This window comes from Lipotes vexillifer, unplaced genomic scaffold, assembly GCF_000442215.2.
Source record: "Lipotes vexillifer unplaced genomic scaffold, Lipotes_vexillifer_v1.1 scaffold308, whole genome shotgun sequence".
Classification (NCBI taxonomy): Eukaryota; Metazoa; Chordata; class Mammalia; order Artiodactyla; family Lipotidae; genus Lipotes; species Lipotes vexillifer.
In genome coordinates this window covers 2,312,023-2,324,682 of record NW_006792985.1, presented here as the reverse complement: position 1 = coordinate 2,324,682, position 12,660 = coordinate 2,312,023, and the positions used below count along the sequence as shown (strand labels likewise).

Below are 12,660 nucleotides of genomic sequence, written 5' to 3'. Positions count from 1 at the left end.
GAAAGAGTAGGCAAAACTGGGGTTAAACATAGCCAGTTGTTCGAATCCAAGAGGAAAGGGGGAAGGAATGGGAGTAAATCATCTTCCCATGTTTGAAGTTTTCAGTGTTGTTTCAAGATCAGTGTACAGTCAGTATTTTTGTGTTGTTCTAAGATCAGCATAAGGTAAGAGAACAAACAGAAGCCTCCCTTTGTATCATTTTAGGAACAATGAAAATAAAATAATACCTGTTGAATGGAGTAAAAGCCTAGCTTTCTGTGATACAAGAATGGGCTAGTAACACCTCATCTGTAACAGTTTCAAATTTAATCCTAATACAGTGCAAAGCATAATTTATCACTGTATTTGAGGAACCCTTTCTCCTAAGTCCCCCAGGGAGATTCACAGGCCCAGGCAGGCTCCCCTCAAGCTTTCCTCTTCCACCCTGGCAGGTCCCAGGGACTCCCCCGCCCCCCTCCTCTCTTCCTGGTAACCGTCACCACCTACCCAGACTGTGGGTTTCTCATCCCTCCTAGATGGGTTCCCGAAGATGGTCTCGTTATGTCCACCTGTTGGGCTGCACCCCGCAGGCCTATGGGCCCTGCACTTGCCCAGGTTCAAGACTGAAGAAAGAGCCCAAAGTCAACAACAGAGACATCAATGGTTTAATGGATGGGGGAGCTTACATGTCTGAAGCAAGGTCCCCCCATTTGCAGCAAGCGGCAGACAGGATATGGCGGCAGTCTCCGCTCCCAGGGTGGGGGCGGTGGGGGGGGCTACCAGTTATAGGGAAAATGACGTCAGGTGGGCTCATTGGTTACCAGGGAAACCAGCAGAGAGGCACGCCCCTCACCACCCCTTTGATAAGAACAATCACTAGCTGGGGCAGAGGCAAGTACACAGGAAGGTCAGTCACATGCGTCAGATATAGGTGACGCAGGCCCTGGTAGGGCAGAGGACTTACGGAGAGCAAGAGAACAGGCGTCTTGAGTGGCCTGACTATACAGGCTTCCTTGCTGTCCCTGAAAACAAGTTTGCAGACCCTTTTCATTTTAAGACTTTAATGTCCATCGTTACAAGAGAAAAGACAAGATCTAAGGGCAAAGTATGGGGAAGTTATATAAAAGGGTACAAATCTGACAGTTTTGGGTCCTGGTCCAGTGCATCTGATGATCTGGTTAAAATAACTGGAAATTTCTTTTACACTAACATTGGGTATTATAAGCAGAAAGGGTAGGGGGTCCCCAGAGAAAAGAGAATCAGGCATGGCTTTCTTGACACAAGAGAACCCATTTTGACCTAAGCCATTTTGTGATCTAAGCCTGGCCACAATGCTTGCCCTTGAACAGGTCTCAGTAATTAATGATCTTAAGGGAACAAAAGAATGCAGGAACAAAGAAAAAGCAGTCAAGAAACAATGGTTCTGGGATTCCCTGGTGGCGCAGTGGTTGAGAGTCCGCCTGCCAATGCAGGGTACACGGGTTCGTGCCCCGGTCTGGGAAGATCCCACATGTCGCGGAGCGGCTAAGCCCGTGAGCCATGGCCGCTGAGCCTGCGCGTCCGGAGCCTGTGCTCCGCAACGTGAGAAGCCACAACAGTGAGAGGCCCGAGTGCCGCAAAAAAAAAAAAAGAAAAGAAACAATGGTTCTGTGATAAAAGAGTCCTAGATTCTCAAGAGATATATGTAGATGTAGAGAATGGACTTGAGGACGCAAGGAGGGGGAAGCGTAAGCCGGGATGAAGTGAGAGAGTGGCATGGACTTATATACATGACCAAATGTAAAATAGATAGCTAGTGGGAAGCAGCCGCATAGCACAGGGAGATCAGCTCGGTGCTGTGTGACCACCTAGAGGGGTGGGAGGGAGACACAAAAGGGAGGGGATATGGGGATATATGTATACGTATAGCTGATTCACTTTGTTATAAAGCAGAAACTAACCATTGTAAAGCAATTATACTCCAATAAAGATGTTTAAAAAAAGAGAGATACGTAACAATCTGATACATATCATTGAGTACATACATATCTCTGGGGGCAGAAAGTAAGGCTGCCACCCAGGTGGAGGATGGAATGATGATGTTGACCTTTTCTGACCCTCCTGACTTCAATCAATTGAAGCCTGCACTCTGTCAACCTTTGCCCCAATTCTACACTGATTTTTCCACTGCTTAAGACCCTTCATGAATATGTGTGTATCCTTAGTTTCCAACTTCCCCAATTTTGCTATTCAGGGAGGCACAGCTTGGGAAAGATCCCTGGTGTTCTCCTTTCTTTTGGCTGTGCTGTGAGATCTTAATTCCTTAACCAAGGATTGAACCTGGGCTCTTGGCAGTGAAAGCATGGAGTGCTAACCACTGGGGAACTCCCTCTCCTTCCTTGCTGCAGATAATAATTCCTTCCTTCTCCCATTCTTTGGTTTGGCCATGTTTCTTGTCCCGACACCCACCAAAAGGCAAATCCAGTCTTTTGGGTAACACATCCACACCGGGAGGATGACACACCCCAACTTAACGGGGACAGAGGCTCCTGTGCTTGGGACCCTCCCAGACCTTGCCCTATGTGTCTCTTCATCTGGCAGTTCATCTGTTTCCTTTATCACATCCTTTAATCAACTGGCAAACGTGTTTTCCTGAGTTCTGTGAGCCGCTCTAGCGAATTAATCAAACCCAAGGAGGGGGTCGTTGGAACCTCTGATCTATAGCTGCTTGGTCAGAAGCACAGGTAACAACCTGGACTTGGGGTTGGCGTCTGCAGTGGGGAGTAGTCTTGTGGGACTGAGCCCTTATCCCGTGGGCTCTGACGCCGTCTCCAGGTAGATGGTGCCAGAACTGAGTTAAATTGCAGGCCACCCAGCTGGTGTTGCAGAGAACTGCTTGGTGTGGGGAAAACGCCCACACACTTGGTGACCAGAAGTGCCAGAAATGTGTGTTTTGTGTGAGAAGTAAAAGAAGCACTTAGGAGACAGACGGGGCTGAGGTCTTTTCGTACAACAGGAGGGAAAAACTAGGGTTTTCCTTCACATTGCGGTTCATCAAACCTTTTACTTCCTATTCATCTTTGGCTGCTGCCTTGCTGTGAAACTCCGTCTCGGTCCTTCCCCTAGAAAAGTCCATTTCTTCAGTGCAGAGACTTAACAAGGACTATCTTAGCAGGATAGTTGAACCCCTATTTCAAGCGGTTTCAAGAACTTTCACTTCTGAACACTTGGAGACCAGGCAAGACGTATTTTACTACACTTCTATCCTACATGGGATTCTTCTCTTAAGAGCTTTTGCCTACAACTCCACTGACTTTTTTCCCTTTTCTCTCTTTTTTAAAATAATTGTTTATTTTTGAACAGGTTACTTTTCTACATAGTTCAGTATTGGAAAGATACAAAAAGGGACAGTGAAAAAAAACTCCCCCACTCACCTCCCAGTCCTCCAGTTCTCTTCCTCAAGGGCAACCAAGATGATCTTTTTTCCCTGTGTATCCTTCCAGAGATATTTTATACATTGCAAGCAAATATACACATAAAATGCAAATATATTCTCCCGCTCTCCTTTTTCATACAATTGGTAATATACCATCACTTTTTGTTCACTATATATATGAGAGTATGCGTATGAGTGTGTGTGTGTGTGTGTGTGCCTGCATGTATGAACAGTACTTAAAGAACTTCCTTGGGGACTCCCCTGGTGGCACAGTGGATAAGACTTCGCTCTCCCAACGCAGGGGGCCTGGGTTTGATCCCTGGTCAGGGAACTAGATCCCACATGCATGCCGCAGCTAAGAGTTCATATGCCACGACTACAGAGCCTGTGTGCCGCAACTAAGGAGCTGGAGAGCTGCAACTAAGGAGCCCTGAGCCACAACCAAGGAGGCTGCCTGTCACAACTATGGAGCCCACGTGCTGCAACTAAGGAGCCCTCAAGCTGCAACTAAGGAACACACCTGCCACAACTAAGACCCGACGCAACCAAATAAATAAAATTTTAAAAGAAAGAAGCATAAGTGAACTTAAAAAAAAAAGAACTTCCTCAATCTTTCAAGGGTTGTATTATAGTCCATTTATAGATGAGCCAAATTTATAGCTATTTGAGCTGTTCACAATCTTTTGCTCTTAGAAACGATGCTGATATAAATTTTTTTTTTTTTTTTGGCTGTGCCACACAGCATGCAGGATCTTAGTTCCCCGACCAGGGATTGAACCTGCGCCCCCTGCAGTGGAAGTGTGGAGTCTTAACCACTGGACCACCAGGGAAGTCCCTGATATAAATTATCTTTACATATGTGCAGGTCTGTCTGCCGTTGCCTGTTTTCTGATGGGCTAAGGGTGTCGACACCCATGCAATCTACCAGTAATTCCAGTACCGGAGCATCTTCACATAGAGTATTCCTTTCCTCAACCTGCTCCTACAAAGACAGACAGAATCGAGTAATTTAAATGTATTTTTTTTCATCAGTTGAACTTACTGTTCTTTCTCTAGAGATATTTACACAATAGTTTCTCTCCATGTTGCTGTCACGTTTTTAAATGGAAGGACATGGGAGAAGATGCATGGAAAGCCATGCTTCACACATCAGAACTCTCTGGGGTTCTTTTCTTAGCCCACTTCCTGGGCAATCAGTGCCTAAATCTTCAACTGCTGGATTTATATCTCTTGCCCTGCTCTCCCCGCCAAGCTCTTGGCTTATACATTCAGCTCCCTTCTCAATATGCCTACTTGTCGTCCCGCAGGTATTTCACACCAAGCATGTCCAGTCTCAGTAGGAGATGGCATGAACCTTTACACAATCGCCCAATCCAGATACCCAGGAGTCATCCCTACGCGGCTGGAGCCTGCCCCTCAGCCTGTTAAGTCCGTCAAGGGCACGAGGGCATGGTGCGACTTGGTCTTGTTAGGGTCACACATCCCTCGAGCTCCCTCCAGTGGCTGTAAGATACTTGTTGGATAAATGAATACACATATGAATGACTTCTCCTTCTATTTCATTTCAGGGCAATGGCTGAAACCACCTTGCAGGGGAAATTTGAAGCAGGGAAAGAAAATTCCTATCTTCTGGCTGGATGTCAGAGAAGGGAGTGAGAAAGGCAACAGGCTACTGAGGCTACGGAGGCTGAGTGACCCCAGAAAGAGGGGGGCTCCTCAGGAGGCTAAGGCCCAAGAAGGGCTGTTACAGGGAAAATTTGCATACCAGTGTGTATACTATACACCTGTGTCTGTCGCTCCCCAGTTGAATTTCTTTTTGTTCTCCATTTATGTTATTTGCAGACATTTGCAAATGATCACTGATGCCTGCCGATGCAGGGGACACGGGTTCGTGCCTCAGTCCGGGGAGATCCCACATGCCACGGAGCAGCTGGGCCTGTGAGCCATGGCCGCTGAGCCTGCACGTCCGAAGCCTGTGCTCCGCAACGGGAGAGGCCACAACAGTGAGAGGCCCATGTACCGCAAAAAAGGAGTACTGTAGGTGGATATGGAAAACAGATAAATAGAATCACAACAGTGATAGCCCTGCAGGGTGCCAATCACTCTTCTAGAAACACCACCACCAACAACAATAATAATTGCAAATATCTGGCTGCTGGGCATTATATTACTTCATTTAATCTTCCCAAGCCTGTGATGTGGTAAAAAAGGCTAAAGAGGGACTTCCCTGGCGGTCCAGTGCTTAAGACTCTGCACTTCCACTGCAGGGGGCGCAAGTTCGATCCTTGGTCGGGGAATTAAGATCCCACATGCCTCGCGGCCAAAAAACCAAAACAGAAAGCAGAAGCAATATTGTAACAAATTCAATAAGGACTTAAAAAAAAAAATCTACCCTCAACACCTTATGATGACTCCCAGTTCAGGGGTGATGTGGCGATACTGTATGTAAATATGGATTATTGCGTTTGAAAGTCATAAAATCAGGAGTTTTTCATTTTAGTCATATAAACACAGCTTCGACTCACCCCTGTAAATTGCCTAAGCGTAGGCTGGGAGCTGAGTGACAAGTAACGGCCACTGGTGGGGATGAAGATGTCTGGGGAGGACCCCCCACCAGAAGGGTTTCCTTCCAGGAGGATAGTCTAAGCGGGGTGACTGCTCATCCTGGCTTCAACTGAGTGGATGTTCACCCCCAGGATGGAGCTGCTTCCTGCACTTTTCCATCTGGGGATTCTGTGCAGAGGACCCCTGCTGTCCTCTGTCTGCCTACGAGCCCAGAAGGCTGAGCAGACGTTCTGATCACCCCTCCAGGTGGCACCGATGAAGAGGGTGCTCTCTTTTCCTCCTAGCTTACTCTGCTTCTATGAGGAACAGAGGAAGGTATGAGGGAGAAATAATCAACACAGCTTTAAAGAAGCCACAGGCCTGTCTTTGTTCTTGGTCTGTCTTTAACTCGGGGTGAAACTGTCAGCTGTGGAGGAAGGCTAGGCAGAAAATTCTAGCCAGGGTTTTGAAATTTAAATCCATGATTTTGTGGGACTTCCCTGGTGGGCCAGTGGTTAAGACTCCATGCTTCCACTGCAGGGGGCGCGGGTTCGATCCCTGGTGGGGGAACTAAGATCCCACAGGCTGCATGGTGTGGCCAAAAAATTAAAAATAAATAAATAAATAAATAAATAAATAAATAAATAAATCCAAGATTATGTGATGGCACCATTCAGCCTCCCAAGTAGATGGCATAAAGTAGGGATGTGTTCCAACACATTCCAATGGTTGTTTGTTAGTAGGGATCATGAATTCATATTTCAAAACATCCATGTCTTAGAATATTGGCTTCTACTGTAGTTTGTGGCAAAATACCGTATTACAAAATGTTTTACACGTGCACATACATATATACTACATATACACATATATTTTAAACCCCAGTAATAACAGTGATTAAAATACCCGTCATAACTAATATGTATATAACTAAAAATATCACATAACTCATAAACACGGTTCTTCTTTTCTGGTAGATCCTCAAGAGAAGCTCATTTTTGTCAAATACTTTGTGTTTAACTCTTCAGTAAAAAGAAGCAGCCATTTGGCCCCAGGGCAAGAGAAGCAGGTAGAATCACTCCTGTTGGAAATGCCAGGGTAATTTATTATGGGTAGCACGATCAAACAAGAGGCTACAAGACAGAACAAGTAAACTATGCTCCTTCAGAGGCAAAGGAGAAATGCAAAGACTCTAAGCAGTGGCCCTTCCTGAGAGTTAATTTTGCCCCCAGGATTCTTAGCTATTAAGCCTTTCGGTCTTGTAGGTATCAGAAATTAACAAAAGCCCATACTGTAGTTAGTAGGCAGCGCAGCCGCACAAGACAGAATTCACAGCGCTGAGTTTAACACACGCTATTCCATCTGGGAGCGTGGAATCAAAAACCCAACACTGGGGACTTCCCGGGTGGTCCAATGGTTAAGACTCTGTGCTCCCAATGCAGAGGGCCCAGGTTCGATCCCTGGTCAGGGAACTAGAGCCTGCATGCCATAACTAAAGATCCCGCGTGCCACAACTAAGATCCGGCGCAGCTAAATGAAAAACAAAACAAAAAAACAACCCCACACCGATGAGGAGTAATGAGCAGGCAGAAGATGTTATGGAGGCCAGGCAGGAAAAGAAAATATATGGCTTATATTTCCTATAGCTCTGGCTGCAGCTATTTTTTACACAGAGGAAACTGTGAGAAAGAAGACAAAGAAAAGTGGGGGAAAGTAAAGGTAAAAGCGAGAAACAAAGCTTATTCCACAGGTTGGAGCCTCCTCCTGGCCATGTGGCTGACCGCTCATCAGCGTCTCAGCAGCTGCTCACCATCAGCACTCTCACTGGTCCCTGCTGTCTCCATGATGATTTGGTGTGACTCTGACAGCTTCTGCTAGTTACTGAACGCTTACTTTGAGCTGAGCACTGTTGTTACTAACTCTATTCTACAGACGAGGAAACAGAGCCTCCGAGATTGCTAACAATTTGGCCCAAATCACTGAGCTGCTAAGACTGTGAGATCAAGCATTGAACCTAGGCGGTTTCAGTGCCTAGCCTGTGCTCTTGTTCAGCAAAGTGAAAAATAAGATGGTATTTAATGAGGGAGAACACGAACATGTATTGAGTACTTAATATATACCTGGCGGCATTTAGTCCTCACCACAGTCCTGCAAGGGAGGTATCATTATTCCCATTTTATAGATGAAGAAACTGAGGCTCAGAGAGGTTAAGTAACTTATCCAAAGTTGCGCTGTTAAGTAAAAAAGCCCAGGTCTCTCAGACTACAAAGCCCATACTCTTTCTTATTCTTCCTTCCAAATGGAATTCTCAGGAATCTCACTGAACTAAATAAATAAAAATCTCTCCTTTAGATATATTTACCTCTGCACATCCAAACCAAACAGACGTTACCTGGGGGTTTCGTCAGAATTTGAAAGGAATCTATTAAAGATTGCCTGCAAGGAAGCCACTGCATAAACTGTGTTTTGTAAATTCTTCTGTTGTAATTAATTAAGTTTTCTAAAGTTCAAAGAGAAAGATGGGAGACAGAAACCAGTTTTTATTGGTTTACAATCAGAATTCATGAATATACTGGCTTCTTTTTTGGTATCAGGAGAAAGCAGAGAGTAAATGTGGTAGGAAACTATGGGGGTCCACAGATCCAGACTTTAGCCTGGAATGGACTTTAAAGATGTAATTCAAACTTATAAACGGGAAAATGAAAACTCAGATAGCTTGAGTGACTGCTAGTTAACAGTAGAGCTGAGGCTAGAAACCTGGGTGTCCTGATTCTTAAACTATTATTCTTTCCATGACATGAACCAGGAAACACTTTAGAGAATATTCCTTTTTCCTCCCCTTTTGACCCAGACAGGGATGAAAAAGTGAGAAAGCTTAACAAAGCATTAAGGATCATACACAATGATCAAGTGGGGTTTATCCCAGGAATGCAAGGATTCTTCACTATATGCAAATCAATCAATGTGATACACCACATTAACAAAATGAAGGATGAAAACCATATGATAATCTCAGTAGATGCAGAAAAAGCTTTCCACAAAATTCAACACTCATTTATGATAAAAACTCTCCAGAAAGTAGGCACAGAGGGAACCTACCTCAACATGATAAAGGCCATATATATCAAACCCACAGCCAACATTGTTCTCAATGTTGAAAAACTGAAACCATTTCCTCCAAGATCAGGAACAAGACAAGGTTGCCCACTCTCACCGCTGTTATTCAACATAGTTTTGGAAGTTTTAACCACAGCAATCAGAGAAGAAAAAGAAATACAAGGAATCCAAATTGGAAAAGAAGAAGTAAAACTGTCACTGTTTGCAGATGACATGATACTATACATAGAGAATCCTAAAGATGCTACCAGAAAACTACTAGAGCTAATCAATGAATTTGGTAAAGTAGCAGGATACAAAATTAATGCACAGAAATCTCTTGCACTCCTATACACTAATGATGAAAAAATCTGAAAGAGAAATTAAGGAAACACTCCCATTTACCACTGCAACAAAAAGAATAAAATACCTAGGAATAAACCTACCTAAGGAGACAAAAGACCTGTATGCAGAAAACTATAAGACACCAATGAAAGAAATTAAAGACGACACAAACAGATGGAGAGATATATCATGTTCGTGGATTGGAAGAATCAACATTGTGAAAATGACTATGCTACCCAAAGATATCGACAGATTCAATGCAATCCCTATCAAACGACCAAGGGCATTTTTCACAGAACTAGAAAAATTTCACAATTTGTATGGAAACACAAAAGACTCCAAAGAGCCAAAACCATCCTGAGAAAGAAAAATTGAGCTGGAGGAATCAGGCTTCCTGACTTCAGAATATACTACAAAACTACAGTAATCAAGACAGTATGGTACTGGCACAAAAATAGAAATATAGATCAATGGAACAGGATAGAAAGCCTAGAGATAAACCCACACTCATATGGTCACCTTATCTTTGATAAAGGAGGCAAGAATATACAATGGAGAAAAGACAGCTTGTTCAATAAGTGGTGCTGGGAAAACTGGACAGCAACATGTAAAAGAATAAAACTAGAACACTCCCTAACACCGTACACAAAAATAAACTCAAAATGGATTAAAGACCTAAATGTAAGGCCAGACACTATAAAACTCTTAGAGGAAAACATAGGCAGAACACTCTGACATAAATCACAGCAAGATCCTTTTTGACCCACCTCCCAGAGAAATGGAAATGAAAACAAAAATAAACAAATGGGACCTAATGAAACTTAAAAGCTTTTGCACAGCAAAGGAAACCATAAACAAGATGAAAAGACAAGCTTCAGAATGGGAGAAAATATTTGCAAACGGGGCTTCCCTGGTGGTGCAGTGGTTGAGAATCTGCCTGCTAATGCAGGGGACACGGGTTCGAGCCCTGGTCTGGGAGGATCCCATATGCCACGGAGCAACTAGGCCTGTGAGCCACAACTACTGATACTGCACGTCTGGAGCCCGTGCTCTGCAACAAGAGAGGCCGCGATAGTCAGTGGCCCGCGCACCGCGATGAAGAGTGGTCCCCGCTTGCCACAACTAGAGAAAGCCCTCGCACAGAAATGAAGACCCAACACAGCAAAAATAAATAAATAAATTACTAAATTCCTACCCCCAACATCAAAAAAAAAAAAAAATTTGCAAACGAAGCAACTGACAAAGGCTTAATCTCCAAAATATACAAGCAGCTCATGCAGTTCAATATCAAAAAAACAACCCAATCCAAAAATGGGCAGGAGACCTAAATACATATTTCTCCAAAGAAGATATACAGATTGCCAACAAACACATGAAAGGATGCTCAACATCACTAATCATTATGTGATTAGAGAAATACAAATCAAAACTACAATGATGTATCACCTCACACTGGTCAGAATGACCATCATCAAAAAATCTACAGGGCTTCCCTGGTGACGCAGTGGTTGAGAGTCCGCCTGCCGATGCAGGGGACATGGGTTCATGCCCCGGTCCGGGAAGATCCCACATGCCGCGGAGCGGCTGGGCCCGTGAGCCATGGCCGCTGAGCCTGCGCGTCCGGAGCCTGTGCTCTGAAAGGACGCTATCACCTCACACCAGTCAGAATGGCCATCATCAAAAAATCTACAAACAATAAATGCTGGAGAGGGTGTGGAGAAAAGGGAACCCTCTTGCACTCTTGGTGGGAATGTAAATTGATACAGCCACTATGGAGAACAGTATGGAGGTCCCTTAAAAAACTAAAAATAGAACTGTCATATGACCCAGCAATCCCACTACTGGGCATATACCCTGAGAAAAGCATAATTCAAAAAGAGTCATGTACCACAGTGTTCATTGCAGCACTATTTACGATAGCCAGGACACGGAAGCAACCTAAGTGTCCATCGACAGATGAATGGATAAAGAAGATGTGGCACATATATACAATGGAATATTACTCAGCCATAAAAAGAAATGAAACTGAACTATTTGTAGTGAGGTGGATGGACCTAGAGTCTGTCATACAGAGTGAAGTCAGTCAGAAAGAGAAAAACAAATACCATATACTAACACATATATATGGAATCTAGGGGAAAAAAGTGGTTCTGATGAACCTAGGGGCAGGATAGGAGTAAAGATGCAGACATAGAGAATGGACTTGAGGACACAGGGAGGGGGAAGGGTAAGCTGGGACAAAGTGACAGAGTGGTATGGACATATATACACTACCAAATGTAAAATAGATAGCTAGTGGGAAGCAGCTGCATAGCACAGGGAGATCAGCTCGGTGCTTTGTGACCGCCTAGAGGGGTGGGATAGGGAGGGTGGGAGGAAGATGCAAGAGGGAGGGGATATGGGGATATATGTATACATATAGCTGATTCACTTTGTTATACAGCAGACACTAACACAGCAATGTAAAGCAATTATACTCCAATAAAGTTGTTAAAAAGAAAAAGAGTAAATAGGCATAAGGGATCTTATTGGGGTTTTAAAATGAAATGTTTTAAAACTGATTTATGTTGATGGATACACAACTTGCTAATTTCACTAAAAATTATTGAATTGCACACTTGAAATGGGTGAATTAAATGTTTTGTAAAGTATGCCTAAAAAACCCCCCAAAACTATCAAGACACTAAGAATCAAGTTATCCTGGAAAGAGGTCAAGAAGGTAACTGCAGAGGCTGGAGCTAGCAAAGCGCAGGAAAAGATAAGGTCTTATCTAAAGCAATTAGCAGTAAGCCGGCAATTAGAGGCTTTTGTTACTTGTATTTAGCTGAATGCTGTGAATAGCAAGCTTTTTGAAATTCTTGGCCAGATCAGAACCTAGAAAGTGAGGACTTCTAACCTCCAAGAAAAGGTTGAGTGTGAGACAAAAAGGTAGTTGTTTTTATACTTAACTTGGTAGAAAAAAGAAAAATAAAAACAAAAACAGACAAGAAACAAGATATCAGCTGGGGTCCCTGGGGTCCCAATTCCAGGCCCTGGGAAGACCAAAGCTCACCCCCTTGGTTTTTGTGAATTGTCCTGAAGGGCTTTCTAGGTTTCTAGACTTCTTTTTTTTCTTTCTAATATTAGAAAATGAAGTCACCCTTTATTCCTCTTTTCTTCACATGCCACATCCAATCTACCACAATGCAGAATATGATCACTCCTCACCAATACCACCGCTAACATGCTGGTCTGAGCTACCAGCATCTCTCCTAACTTCTTCCCCTGTTTCCATTCTTGCC

General features: G+C 43.9%; 1 protein-coding gene and 1 non-coding gene across 2 annotated transcripts in view; one reads left to right on the top strand and one right to left on the bottom strand.

Moving 5' to 3' along the window:
• The window catches only part of FBXO16 (F-box protein 16), a 57,072-nt gene that overhangs the window by 1,664 nt on the left and 42,748 nt on the right, over window positions 1–12,660 (bottom strand). The gene's annotated exons all lie outside the window — the stretch shown is intronic.
• Window positions 7,338–7,410, top strand: TRNAG-CCC (transfer RNA glycine (anticodon CCC)). Its single transcript has one exon. It is a non-coding gene; the product is annotated as a tRNA-Gly (tRNA).